Source organism: Globicephala melas, chromosome 3 (assembly GCF_963455315.2).
Source record: "Globicephala melas chromosome 3, mGloMel1.2, whole genome shotgun sequence".
Classification (NCBI taxonomy): domain Eukaryota; kingdom Metazoa; phylum Chordata; class Mammalia; order Artiodactyla; family Delphinidae; genus Globicephala; species Globicephala melas.
In genome coordinates this window covers 128,374,325-128,389,268 of record NC_083316.1, presented here as the reverse complement: position 1 = coordinate 128,389,268, position 14,944 = coordinate 128,374,325, and the positions used below count along the sequence as shown (strand labels likewise).

Genomic DNA, 14,944 nt, shown 5'->3' with positions numbered 1-14,944 from the left:
TATAAAACTCATTGAAGATCATGTAAAAGAAAGCCTAGGGCTTTCCTGGTGGCACAGTGGTTGAGAATCTGCCTGCCAATGCAGGGGACACGGGTTCGAGCCCTGGTCTGGGAGGATCACACATGCCACGGAGCAACTAAGCCCGTGTGCCACAACTACTGAGCCTGCGCGTCTGGAGCCTGTGCTCCACAACAAGAGCGGCCGCGATAGTGAGAGGCCCATGCACCGTGATGAAGAGTGGCCCCTGCTTGCCGCAACTGGAGAAAGCCCTCACACAGAAATGAAGACCCAGCACAGCCAAAAATAAATTAATTAATTAATTTAAAAATAAATAAATAAAAATTAAAAAAAATAAACATTCCATGTCTAGGCATTAAAACGGTGGCTATCCTATATGCAAAACAAAATTAAAAAAAAAAAAAAGCCTAGATGACCTTGGGTAAGGCAATGGCTTTTTAGATACAACCTCAAAATACAGTCCATGAAAGAAATAATTGATAAGGTAGGTCTCATTAAAATGAAAAACTTCTGCTCTGTGGAAGACAATGTTAAGAGAATGAAAAGACAAGCCACAGAATGAGAGAAAATATTGACAAAAGACATATATAATAAAATACTGTTATCTACAACATAAAAAGAACTCTTAAGCTCAACAATAAGAAAACAACCTAATTTAAAAATGGGCAAAGATCCGAACAGACTCCTCATTAAAAAGATATATAGCTGGCAAATAAGCATATGAAAAAATGTTCAACATCATATACCATGAGGGAATTGCAAATTAAAACATGAGATACCGTTACATACCTATTTGAATAGCCAAACTCCAAAACAGACAACACCAATGCTGGTGAGGATGTGTGGCAACAAGAACACTCATTCATTGCTGGTGTGAGTGTGAGATGGTACACATATTTTGGAAGGCAGTTTTGCAGTTTCTTACAAAACTAAGCATACTCTTACCATATGATATATCATTTGCACCCCTTTGATATTTAGCCAAGTGGTTTGAAAACTCATATCCACACAAAACCTGCACACAGATGTTTATAGTAGCTTTATTCATAATTGGCCAAAATTTTGAAGCAACCAAGATGCCTTTAAGCAGATGAGTGGATAAATAAACTGTGGTATATCAGGCAACAGAATATTATTCAGTGTTAAAAAAGAAATGAGCTATAAAGCAATGAAAAGACATGGAGGAACCTTAAATGCATACTGCTGAGTGGAAGAAGCCGATTAGAAAAGGCTACATGCTACATAATAATTCCAATTATATGACATACTGAAAAGGCAAAACCATGGAGACAGTAAAAAGATCAGTGGTTGCCAGGGGTTAAGGAGGAGGGAGGGATAAATAGGCAGAGCATGGACGATTTTTAGGGCTGTGAAATTGTATGGTACTACAATGGTGGATACGTGTTATGCATTTGTCAAAACCCATAGAATGTACAATACCAAAAATGAACCCTCATCTAAACAATGGACTTTGGATGATAAGGATGTGTCAGTGTAGGTTCATTGAATATACAAGTGTACCACTGTGGTGGATGTTAGTATTGGGGAAGGTTTTACATGTGTGGGTGGTATATGGGAACTCACTGTACTTTCCACTGAACTTAAAACTGTTCTAAAAAATAGTTTATTAATAAGAAAAAGTTTGGGCGCCAACAGGCAGGAAAAAATCAGAGTAGAAATTGGCTTTTGTATAGTTGGTAAATTTTTAAAGGAATGCTTTTACTAAGGTTAGTCATGAACAAAATAAAATCACTTATATTTCTCAGATCAATATTATGTTATTTTAACTTCATGTGAGCAAGGGCAAAATATGTCTTTCCTAAATCTTCCTCCATCCCTCACACTGAATTCTTCTCAACTATTTCTGGAATTCATTAAGTCTCAAGGGAAGCTCTGAGTCATAGTAGTTAAGGGCACAGTTTTAGAGTTCTGCCATGTGACAAATAATGAAAACTCTGAGAACTCCTGTGTTCTCCTCAGTACAATGAGGGAAATCATAGGACTTACCTCCTAGGGGTGCTGTAAACATTCAAGGAGGCAATGCATGCCAAATTCTTATGCAGGGCCTGGTACCTGTGAGTGTTCAACCCATGATAATTCCTATTCTAATCCTAAGTGTTCTCAGCCTATTACATTAACCATTTCCTCCTGTCCTTCTTGGAATACCTAGTCCAAAGTCATGCTGTCATGACTTGTTGCTACAAGCAAGTTTTTAACTGATGGCCCCGCAAATTCATGAAGTAGTTGCTCAGCAGCAAATACTGTTCCCAATCTCTCTTAAGCAAGCTTCATTTTCACTACGCCACCAAAAATATTCTTATTAAGTTCACCAGTTACCACCTCCACATTGCTAAAACCGTTGTTAATTCTTAGTCCTCATCTTAGTTGACCTATTAGTGGTATTGAACACAGCTGATCATATCCTTCTCTTTGGATGCCTTTTTAAATTTAGCTTTCAGGGCAGTGGGCTTTCTTGAATTTCCTCCAGTCTCATTAGTTTCCCCTACCTGCTTCACAGTTACCTTTGCTTGCTTCTTTCTCTTATCTCTGATGATGGTGCCCGAGGTTCTTAGCCCTCTATTTCAATAACATATGCCCTAGACTTCAGTTCTTTTTAAAATTTATTTATTTTATTGATTTATCTTTTTGGCTGCACTGGGTCTTTGTGGCTGTGCATGGGCCCTCTCTAGTTGTGGCAAGCTGGGTCCATTCCTCGTTGCAGTGCACGGGCTTCTCATTGTGGTGGATTCTCTTGTTGCAGAGTACGGGCTCTAGGCACGCGGGCTTCAGCAGCTGCAGCACACAGGCTCAGTAGTTGTGACTCGCGGGCTCTAGAGCATAGGCTCAGTAGTTGTGGCGCATGGGCCTAGTTGCTCCGCAGCATGTGAGATCTTCCCGGACCAGGGCTCGAACCTGTGTCCCCTGCATTGGCAGGCAGACTCCCAGCCATTGCACCACCAGGGAAGCCCTAGACTTCAGTTCTTGATCTCCTTCATTATTCAATATCATGATGCCCTAGGGCCCAGTTCTCAGTCCTGTTGTCTATTCACACTCAACTTTGTCAGAGATCACATCCAATCCTGTGGCTTTCAATACCTTCTACATGTTGCTGATCCCCAAACTTTCCCTCCACTACAAGTGTATTTCTTAAACTCCAGATTCTTATGTCCATCTGACCCTTGACAGTCTGACAAGAACAAATAAGTATCTCAAAACCAACATGTCCAAAGCAAAATTCCTGATCTCCAAAATTTGTCATAGCTTTCCCACCACTTCAATTGACAGCAATCCATCCTACCAAGTATTCAGGCCCAAAACCTTGAAGTTCCTTTCTCCCCCGTCTCTTTTTCTTGCAATCTATGTCACCCATCAGGAAATCTCCTGTCATAAAAATGTATCCAAAGTCACACCACTTCTCATTATCTCTACTGTTAATGCCCCGGTGTCAGCCACTTGGATCTCTGCAATAGCCTCCTGACTAATCCTGCCTGCAATTACAGTTAATATACGGCTAAGCTGCTAGTATTCTGCTAAAATGTGGTGCAGGGAGTTCCTTTCTGTTCCCTGTCCCCTAATTTGTTGCCCATATACAATCTGATGCCAACATCTCCCATTATGATTCCCAAAAGAGAACTTCCTGTGCTCCACGTTTCAGAGCAATTTTGCATGTGAGATACTTTTTCCTTTTCCTTTTGAAGTCTCACCGTTCTGTGCTCAGTCATGAACCTATGACGCACAATGTCTGAGCTGCGTATTGTCACTCATTACTTGTCCACACTCTCCACCCTCCTTTGCTACCCAAGCCATTCTCTTTTTTTGCCTCTCTGATGATCCACACTCCCCCATTGTCTGTAGAGCAATACCTTTTATTATTATTTTTAGGGTTTTGCTATAAAAACTGAGAAGCTAGCGGTCTTTTCATTTACATATGTCATAGTCAAGCCCATGGCATTCTGTGTAATGGACATGTATATAGCTGCCAAACTCCAGTAAAGAGATGGAGCACAGAAAATAAGGAAGGATAAATGAGGCATTGTACAGTTTATCAAAATTAAGTGTTAGCACCACATTTTTTAAATTGAGTTTTTAATGTATTGTCTTTTAGGAAGCTTTGCATAATTTTTCTTTTGAAACAGAAAAGAGGACATAGTTAAAACTCATGAAATCCAAAAGATACAAGTCAGGTATCAGAATACTTTGGAAGACGGAGTGGGAAAACACTCTTTTGCAAGCTAACCTGATTCTTGTGCTTACGAGGAAGGTGCAAGAAAGCAGGCACAGGACCTACCTTCTTTGTTCAGAAGCCCAGGAACATATGTACCGTTCACATTTGATCCCTTCAGCAATGTGAAGACGTGTCTTGTCTTGGAATGCATTGTTTCTAAGTTTCCAGGGAATTTAAAAAATGCTCAGAAACAGCACGATTTTCTTTCTGATTAGCATTTCTAGAGAATTGGTCACTTTCAAATTCAGCAAACATTTATTATGGGCAAACTGTGTACAAAGCACAGTACAAAACATTTTTACAAGTATTTTTATAACAAGCCAGTGAAGCAGGTGTTTAGTCAGCTAATCTTCCTCCTTCTCTCCTTTGTTTCTTTCCATCATCTATAGTTCACCTTTTAGGTACCAAGTCACTGACATAAAGAATCACAAGGCATTGTTCCTGCCCCCAGGAGATTCTCTGTGTTAGGAGGGAAAGGCCCTGTGGTGGTGGTGGAGCTCTTCCCATTGCAGACTTGAAACACAAACCCTCGTATTGGGAGGAGTCTGTGGCAACTTAGGAAGCCCATTTGACCTGTTCCTCCAGAATGGCTTATGTGTCCATGGATTTTCCCTACTTGTACTTATTTCAATTCTTTCCTCCAACAGTCTCCGTGATGCTTCCTTTAAAAACCCCATGTCCCCAAGTGCTCACTCCTTCGCTTCTTTCCCTGCTCCTTGTTCCTAAAGGAGTTGGCCAGGGGCAGTGATTTTCTGAACTTTCAAGTGTTAAAGGCCAAGTATCCAGGCAGTTTGTACAATCCTGACATCATGGCTTTCTTTCTTGGGGATTTTCATGGAAGTTGTCAGGGAGAATGCAGGGTTCCCTGATTAATTCAAGGCTAGTGATCTCTCATTCCTCTGCTCTTTCCTTACTACTTATCATCACTATTTCTTCTCAACTGGTTCAGATGGTTCACGCCTAGGAACTATCACTTTATTTTTCTTCCAGTTTTGTTGAGATAGAACTGACATACAGTGCTGTGTATATTTAAGGTGTACAGCATAATTTGACTTGCACATGTTGTCAAATGATTACCACAGTAAGTTTAGTTAACATTCATTATCTCATGTAGACGCAAAGAAAAAACAAAGAAAACAAAACAAAACAAAGGTTTTTTTCCTTGTGATGAGAACTGTTAGGATCTACTCTAACAACTTTCAAATATACCATTTATCAGTGGTAACTGTAGTCACCACGTTGTACATTATATCTGCAGTACTTATCTTATAACTAGAAGTTTGTACCTTTGACCACCTTCCTCTAATTTCCCCCTCTCCATCCTCCACTTCTGGTAACCATAAATATGATCTCTTTTTCTATGAGGTTTTAAATTTATTTTTATTTTATTTTTTTAAGATTCTACATAGGTCATACCATACAGTATTTGTATTTCTCTGACTTATTTCACTTAGCATAATGCCCTCAAGGTCCATCCATGTTGTCACAAGGCAGTATTTTCTTCTTTTTTTTTTTATAGTAGAACAGTATTCCATTGTGTGTGTGTGCATATGTAAAAATTGTGATATTTATATATATTTTGTATTATTCATTCACCTGTAGATGAACATGACTTCTGTGCTTCTGCACATTCTATACTTATTCCTTGGCATAGATTATGAGGCTATGATTGCCGAATGGTCACTGGTGATGGACACACCCTAGGATTTGGCCCCTCATTATTCACCTTCTACATGAATTCACAGCATCTAGATGTTTACCACATGGGAAAACTTTAAATTGAACTTTCTTGAGCAAAGTGCAACTCTCCTACCTCAGACCTCACCCCAGCAAACACAGCTATAATATGCACCATATAAAATCATAAATCCTGCAGGCAAGCAGGAACCTTTTGGAATTCACCACCCTAACAGTCTGATAGTTATCTTGATAGATTGACTTGAATGTCCCAGAAGTCTTATAGATACTCCTTCTTTTGGTCTTTAGACTTGTTCAGAGTTCCTTCATTACACTTGTGCACGACAGTTACTGTGTGAGGTTGGTTACATAAGCCAATATGTATTCTATTTAAAGAATTTTTAAGAGTCTTTTTTTTCTATGTGTTTTTCTCATTATTCCTAATTGAGATCTAAACTTACTGTGAAATGTAGTTCCACTGTATGTCCTATACATTCCCACCCCACTACCTTGTCTCAGGTTACTGTAGGTGGGGTACACACTTTCCTTCCACGCAAATCAAATGCTCCTCAATCTTTAAGGCCAGGCTGAAGACCTCCTTTTTCATAAAACATTGTTAGTTCCCCCAGCCCACAGCATCATTCCTCTTCCGTTGATCCCTCAGCATCTGTGTTGGCATCTGATTATAGGTCTCATTCTACCTTGCCTCAACTGATAGCAGTTGTAGACATGCCTAGCATTTCCACTGGACCAGAAAGCTCCTTGAGGGCACTGGGAAATTGTTATTCTTTTTGTTTTCCTTGGGATGCCCAGCACTGAGCTATGCCTGAACGCATGTTTATTGGAAATGGGAAAATATCCTAGGTCTTCTAAGCTCAGGGTACTCCATGTAAATAATCTGCAGATTTTTTTTTTTTAAGAAATTACTTCCTTCAGTGATTTAGACTTGAGGTTCTTTTTCTAAATAGCCATCTTGTAACTAATGTCTGTAAAATGGACACCAGTCAATTACAAATGTTGCAATGTTCCATAGTTGGAAAAGCACTGCATAGACATCAGATCTGTGTTCTAGTTTCAGCTCTGACAGTAGTGTGCTATGTGACCTGAGTGAGTTCCTTCCTATTTCTGAGCCTTAGCTGCCTTAGGTGTAAGTGGAAAAGAATATACTATGCAGCAATTTTCCTATGGTTCTACTAAAGTACCTTCTAAATCAGTGCTTCCCAATGCTGTTTTCACATCAGAGTGTCCAAGGAGCTTTAATTAAAAAAATAAATAACAACAAAAACAAAACCCACATGCCTAGGTTCTTTGTCCAGAGATTCTGATTCCAGTATGTTTGATGTGGGGGCTGGGATTCCCGTGCACCAGAGCACTATCAATCATTTAAATAGCACCCCAGGTCATTGTAGTGTGCATGCAGATTTGGAAACAATTGTCCTAAATGAAGAGGGAGTGAATATATACTCCAGTCAAGTGTAGGGGAATAGTCTGAAGCAATAGCCCCATGCAAAATCTCAATGTTTTGAAGTGTCACAGTATGTCTTAGAGCAGTCTGCAATTGTTTATTTTATTAAAAAATAAATATCTATGCTTGTTTTACTCTAAAACTTATGTTTTAATTACTCACAATTGAATACAATTGTTTTTCTAGAATGATGTGCACTGTTTCCTTATGGATTTGTATATCCTTTGGTGCACCACTGAAATACATACACTCCAGGTTCAGAAACACAAGGCTTACTAATCTTCTGAGATCATTTCCAGTTCATACAACTGTTTAGAAATATTTGGAGCTGGATACATATTGCCCAACTTTAAATTCACTGTTTCTACCCTCTGCATCTTGCATACAAAATAACACTTACATTGTCCTAGCCTTCATGGTGAAATGAGGCATTGAGAAATTATTTTAACTAATGTCTAATTAACTCTGAGCTGCTGGCAGATAAAATAATGTTGATTTTTTTATTACATTAGGTATAATTCTTTAAAAAGCTAACTCTATAAAAGCATTGGCAACTATGATGAAATCCAAAAGTGTGTTCGTAGTTTCTCCCCCAATTCATTCTGACCCTCTCTGGAAGAATGTCCTGCCTTTCTAGACTTATTCTCAAAGTTTTGTAAGATAGAAGTAAGTGCATAGGCTCATAAAGATAAAAGCAAAAAGGAGAAAGAGGAGAGAAAAGATTTAATAAAATATGTTAGGTTCACTGACATAACATACAAGAAAAAAGAGAAAAAAACACATTCTAAAAGCATTGCATGCAACATTGCATTCAAGAGGCTTGGAAAGGAGAATAAGTCATATGACGAATGTCTCTTGAAAAACATACAAAATATTGTAATACATTTTTTTTTAACTTTCGTTTTTTTCTTTAAATGGTGATTTTTCTTTTTAAAATTTATTTATTCATTATTTTTGGCTGCATTGGGTCTTCATTGCTGCGCATGGGCTTTCTCTAGTTGCGTCAAGTTGGGGCTACTCTTTGTTGTGGTGCGCAGGCTTCTCATTGCGGTAGCTTCCCTTGTTGTGGAGCACGGGCTCTAGCAGCATGGGCTTCAGTAGTTGTGGCATGCAGGCTCAGTAGTTGTGCTGCATGGGGTTAGTTGCTCCATGGCATGTGGGATCTTCCTGGACCAGGGCTCGAACCCATGTCCCCTGCATTGGCAGGTGGATTCTTAACCACTGCACCACTAGGAAAGTCCCAATATAGTAGTATTTGAAAATTAATTTTGACTCTTTGGATTGTATTTCCATGTAAGTTATGTTGGGGCATAGACGAATTCTTTAAGGATTTCACAGCCTTTCAAACTTCATTGTATTAAACTGAAAATAATATAATTCAAGGCTAGTGAGACAGAGTCTGAGGGTGCAAGGGAATTCACATAGTTAACTCTAGGGAGTACACAAGTATGAAGATAAGTTCTAGTTCTCTGTGTAAAATGTTTGTCCTTTCCCCTGCTTGTGTGATGGGCCCTGTGTTCAGTGAGATGAGCTGCTTGTATGAAATCAGCACACTATGTCAGTTAAGCAAGCAGAGACCACCAGGAGTTCTTGAAAGTAGGCTATCACACCAACTCTCCTCAGTTGGCAACTGCCTACTGTCATTTCGGGTTTAATGGCAGCCATATCTGATAGACTTGTCAAAATAAAATAAAAAACAGAGAAATATGACATTTGGGCCACCTATGGTTGCCAGTCATGGACTCTGCCATGCGTTTTCTTGAAGAATAGTTTCCTCTAATAATTTCATATTCTTATCTGTCCCAGACATGTTTTAATTTTATAATCTGTTGAAGAATTTCAGTGGATGCCAAAATGCAATAAAAACAGGGAATATGGATGTAATAAGAAATTAGTTTTTTTCTAAAAATCAGTATTATGGAGTAGGGTAAGAAATCCATTCCCAGAGAGAAATCACTGAGTTTCACATCAAATGATGGATTGTTGACACATGTGAAGGAGACCACAACACAGTTTCTGTCCTATTATTATGATATGCTGATGGTTTTTCTGGCATAACAGTCACCCCAAATCTGTAGTCTCATAATATGATACTCAAAATATTCAAGTTTCAATTGAAAATCAGTCATTATACCAAGAACTGGGATGATCTAAAACTGAATGATGAAAGATAACAATGAATGTCACCACCAAGGTGAAAGAAATGTTAGAATCATCTGACAAAGACTTGAAAGAAGCCATCTGGAAAAATGAAAAAACAAACAATTATTAATATCTTTGGAATAAATAAAAAGAAAATCGCAGCAAAAAATAGAAAATATAAAGTAGAACCAAATGGAAATTTTTAACCTTAAAAATATAGTAAGCAAAACCAAACCTAATGGATGAATCAATAGCAAATACAGGAGACAGAGGAAAGAATCAGTAAACTTGATACTAGAACAGTAGAAATGATACAGTCTGAAACACAGAGAAAGTAGACTAGAAAAAAAATGAAGAGAGCCTCAGGGACATGTGGGAATAAAAGATCTGACATTCTTATCACTGAAGTCTTGGAAGGAGAGGATAAAAAGGGCATGGCTAATAAAGTAATTAAAATTTCTAAAATTTGGCAAAAGATTAAACATACAGATTCAAGGATCTTAGCAAACCCAAACAGTATAAACTTTAAGAAATACACATCAAGACACACTATGTGCAAACTTGTGAAAACTAGAGACAAAGGAAAAATCATGAGAAAAAAGGAAACAAGAGGAAGGAAAGCTTAACTGTCAAGGAGATACACTCTAAATGATAGCAGATTTCTCCCCAGTAACTATGGAGACCAGGAGGAATTAGCACCCATTTTCAAGTACTGAAAGAAATGTCAACCCAAAATTCTATATCCAGAAAAAATATCCTTTCTCTAAGAAAAAAGGGAAAGTCCAGTTATTCTCAGATGAAATACAAGAATTTATTGCCAGCAAACTTACTCTAAAAGAATGGCAAAAGAAAGTTGTCTAAACAGAAAGGGCACAATCAAAGAAGGACTCTTGGAACATCAGAAAGGAAGAACAAGGAAAGCCAAAAATACGGATAAATACAATAAGTGTCTTTCTCAAGCTTTTCTCATTGTTTGTCAATAGAAGCAAAATTTATAATACTCTTTCATGTGGTTCTAAATGTATCTGAGAAAATATTTGAGACAATTATATTTTTTAAAATGCAATGAGCTGAACTGTGCCTCCCCCATTCATACGTTGAAGACTTCCCCCAATGTGATGTTATTTGGAGATAGAGCTTTTGGGAGATAGTTAGGTTTAAATGAGGTCATGAGGGTGGAGCCCTCATGATGAAATTAGTACCCTTATAAGAAGAGACACCAGAGTGTGTGCTTTCTCTCTCTTCCTGTCTCCCTGTCCCCCTCTCCTACTCCCTCCCTGCACCATGAGAGAACACAGTGTGAAGGTGGCCTTTTGCAAGTCAGGAATAGAGTCTTTACCAGAACCAGATCATGTTGACACTGTGATCTTGGACTTACAGCCTCAAGAACTGTGAGAAATAAATTTCTGTTTTCTAAGTCTTAAGTTTATGGTATCTTGTTATGACAGCCTGAGCTAAGTGACAAATGGATGAAGGGAAAAGGACATAAAAGAAGGCAAGGTTTATATCCTTCACTCAAACTAGTAAGAGATGACATAAGTAGACAATTAAGTTATGCATATACAGAGAAACCACTATAAAAGATACACAAAAAACATACTATAAAGCACTGGAGATAAAAATCAAACTGGAATTCTAAAAATATTCAAGTCATCTACAGAAAGGCAGAAAAAAAAGCAACAAAAAAAAGAGGAGGAACAAACATAAATTTAAAAATACAATGTCACACTTAAGCCCTGTTACATCAATAATTGCATTAAATAAAAATCATCTAAACTTAACAATTAAAAGACAGAGATGGACGCAGTGGATTAGAAAACATCTCATCAATATGCTGTCTATAAGAAAGTCACTTCAAGTATGATATAGGCAGACTGATAGTAAAAGATCTAGCATTCAAATAGTAATCAGAAAGAAGTGCCTATATCAGTACCTGATAAAGTAGATTTCACCACAGAGAAAATTACCAAGGATAGAATGGGATATTATATATTATAAAAGTGTCAATTCACCAAGAAGACATAGCAATCTAAATAACAGAACTACAAAATACACAAAGCTAAACCAGATAGAACTTAAAGGAGAAATAGACAAATCTACACTTACAGAAGATATGGTTACCAAGGTTACCAAGAGGGATAAATTGGGAGGTTGGAATTGACATACACACACTACTATATATAATAAGGACCTACTGTATAGCACAGGGAACTCTACTCAATACTGTGTAATGGCCTACATGGGAAAAGAATCTAAAACAGAGTGGATATATGTATAACTGATTCACTTTGCTGTACGCCTGAAACTAACACAACATTGTAAATCAACTATACTCCAATAAAATTTTTTAAAAATCCACACTTACAGCTGACAACTTTAACATACCTCTGTCAACAATTCATAATAACTAGACAGAAAATCAGGAAGGATACAGAAGAATCCACCAACACCATTAGTCAACAGAATCTACTCAATATCTATAGAATGCTCCACCCAACAAAAGTAAAATATACATTCTTTTCAAGTACCCGTAGAACATATACCAAGACAGACCATATACGGAGCCATGAAATAAACCTCAATAAATTTAAATGAATTGAAATAAGCACAATAGAATCAGACTAGAAATCATTAACAGAAAGATAACTGCAACATCTTCAAACACTTGGAAACCAAAGAGAATATGTCTAAATTACTCAAAAAAGAAGTTTCAAGAGAAAAAAAAAACATTGATATGAATGAAAATACAATATATATAAAAATTTGTGAGACATAGTAGCTAAAGCAAGGCTGTGAGGAGCAGCTAAAGCACGAAATATATACATTAGAAACAAAGAAAACTCTCACATCAATAATCTAAGGTCCCACCTCAGAAACCCAAAAGAATAGCAAATTAAAGGCAAAGCAAGCAGAAAAGTGGAAATAATAAATAGAAGAGCAAAAATTGAAAACAAAGTACCTACTTCATAATTATCAATCAAAAATAGTAATTGTTATCATCATTATTCAGTGGTTTTCAAACTCTTTTGATCTTATCTTTCTTAGAATATTTTTAAGGAAGTACTCAAAGATAAAATATTTATTTTTTATAGATTATATACAGATATTAGTCTATACATGTGGTCTGTACATGCTAAGCATAACCAAAATTAAATAAATAGGAAGAGGTATATTTAATTAAAAATATAATATTCTCATTGTTTGCCAGTGTGTTGTCTTGGGTACCTTAATTTGGGGACCTCTGGTTGAACATCATCATCAACTAAGGGCTCTCCATTCTTTAAACTTAGCTGAAGTATCATCATGTGCAGGAGGCCTCTGCTAATCCTTATCAGTCCCCATGAAAACTTTCCTCTCTGAATTCATATGGTAATTTTGACTGTGCCTCTTATTTTATACATATAATATACCATCTTAATTATCATAACCATTTGCCTAATAAATTTCCTGATATAAATGTGATTCTCAAAAGCACATATAAAAACCTGAGGAGTTGAGCACTTGACAAAATTATGGGAAGGAAAATGTCAAACATTCTCACAAAGATACACAAAATATTAAAAATCTAGAGGTTGATGGAATTGGAACTGTGTAATCATTTTTTTGTAGATGTTGAAGTAAGGATCATAACCTGGAAATCCAAATACCAAGCTGTCTGTACATGTGGTATGTTTGGCACAGTGTTTTGTATTACGTTTTTGTTACTGCCTTTACACTGGGCATGCACGCTTCCTGTCAGCTATAGTTGCATTATTGCCAACTTTCAATACCTGAGTGCTTCAAATATTTTTATTTTACAGTGCCCTGATGTTGACTTTGACAACCCTCTGAGGATGTTCACACTTTATAGACCAACACACTAAAGTAAAAAGAGCAGTGATCTAAGAATCAGAAGACTTGCATTCCTGGCTCATGTGTCACTTGCTAGCTGTGTCACCTTGAGAAAGTCATGTTACTTTTCTAAAACACAGTTCCTTCAGCAACAGAAAGGTTATGGTAATTCCTGCCCAGTGTGTCTCATGGGGCAAATGAGAAGATTGGTTAAATCTGTGAAACTGTTGAACAAATATTACAGTTATTATCAGATGACCTCTTAGTTCCCTTCCTACTGTGAAATATTTTGTTCCTATTATTTCAGGAAAATTGCTGGTAATTACAACTTCATTTCCTAACAAAGCCATCAGCCCCATAGCTATGAATATAAGTGGATATGCTACTTAGTGTTATGAGGATAAAAATGTTAGGAATCCTTGGCTGGTTTTCTGATAGAATTATAATTACAATACATGAAAGAAATGCGTTGTGTGTTATATGTTGACATCTCAGGAAATTGTGTGATAGAGTTTGATAAGAGCCTGCCTGTAAGATTAATTGTAAGTTGGCTTCGATATGAACACTGTCATCAGGATTGAAAATTGTCAAAGAATGTAAAGACAAAACTGACAAGGTGTGACAATGGGTGGCATCACAGGCTTCAAGGAGGTCAAGGGGGAGTTTCTGGGATCAGAGTTCAACCAAATCTCATTACCACCTTCATTAACTACTCCAGAAAGGGGCTGCATGTCTCCTTAGAGTAGTTTGCAAAGGGTGCTTAGTTGGCAGAGGCTGAAAACAAAGAGATGCAAAATCATACCAAGAAATCAGACAGGTTACAATGGAATTTTAGGCACACATCAAAATCAGATTCTTCTGGGGATGTGGGCATTTGAGATCATGATCTCTGAAAATGCTTTTCCCCAACTCTGTCTACTGAATTAAAACTGTGTCTGTTTGGTTTTTTAACATCTTTATTGGAGTATAATTGCTTTACAATGCTGTGTTAGTTTCTGCTTTATAACAAAGTGAATCAGCTACACATATACATATATCCCCATATCTCCTCCCTCTTGCGTCTCCCTCCCACCCTCCCTATCCCACCCCTTTAGGTGGTCACAAAGCACTGAGCTGTTCTCCCTGTACTATGCGGCTGCTTCCCACTAGCTATCTATTTTACATTTGGTAGTGTATATAAGTCCATGTCACTCTCTCACTTTGTCCCAGCTTACCCTTCCCCCTCCCTGTGTCCTCAAGTCCACTCTCTAAGTCTGTGTCTTTATTCCTGTCCTGCCCCTAGGTTCTTCAGAACCATTTTTTTTTTTTTTAGATTCCATATATATGTGTCAGCATACAGTGAGGTATCACCTCACACCAGTCAGAATGGCCATCATCAAAAAATCTACAAACAATAAATGCTGGAGAGGGTGTGGAGAAAAGGGAACCCTCTTGCACTGTTCTTGAGAATGTAAATTGATACAGCCATTATGGAGAACAGTATGGAGGTTCCTTAAAAAACTAAAAATAGAACTACTATATGACCCAGCAATCCCACTTCTGGGCATATACCCTGAGAAGACCATAATTCAAAAAAGGTCATGTAT

At 37.5% G+C, this 14,944-nt stretch overlaps 1 long non-coding RNA gene across 1 annotated transcript in view; it reads left to right on the top strand.

The window, feature by feature from the left end:
• The window catches only part of LOC132597113 (uncharacterized), a 195,539-nt gene that overhangs the window by 67,944 nt on the left and 112,651 nt on the right, over window positions 1-14,944 (top strand). The gene's annotated exons all lie outside the window — the stretch shown is intronic.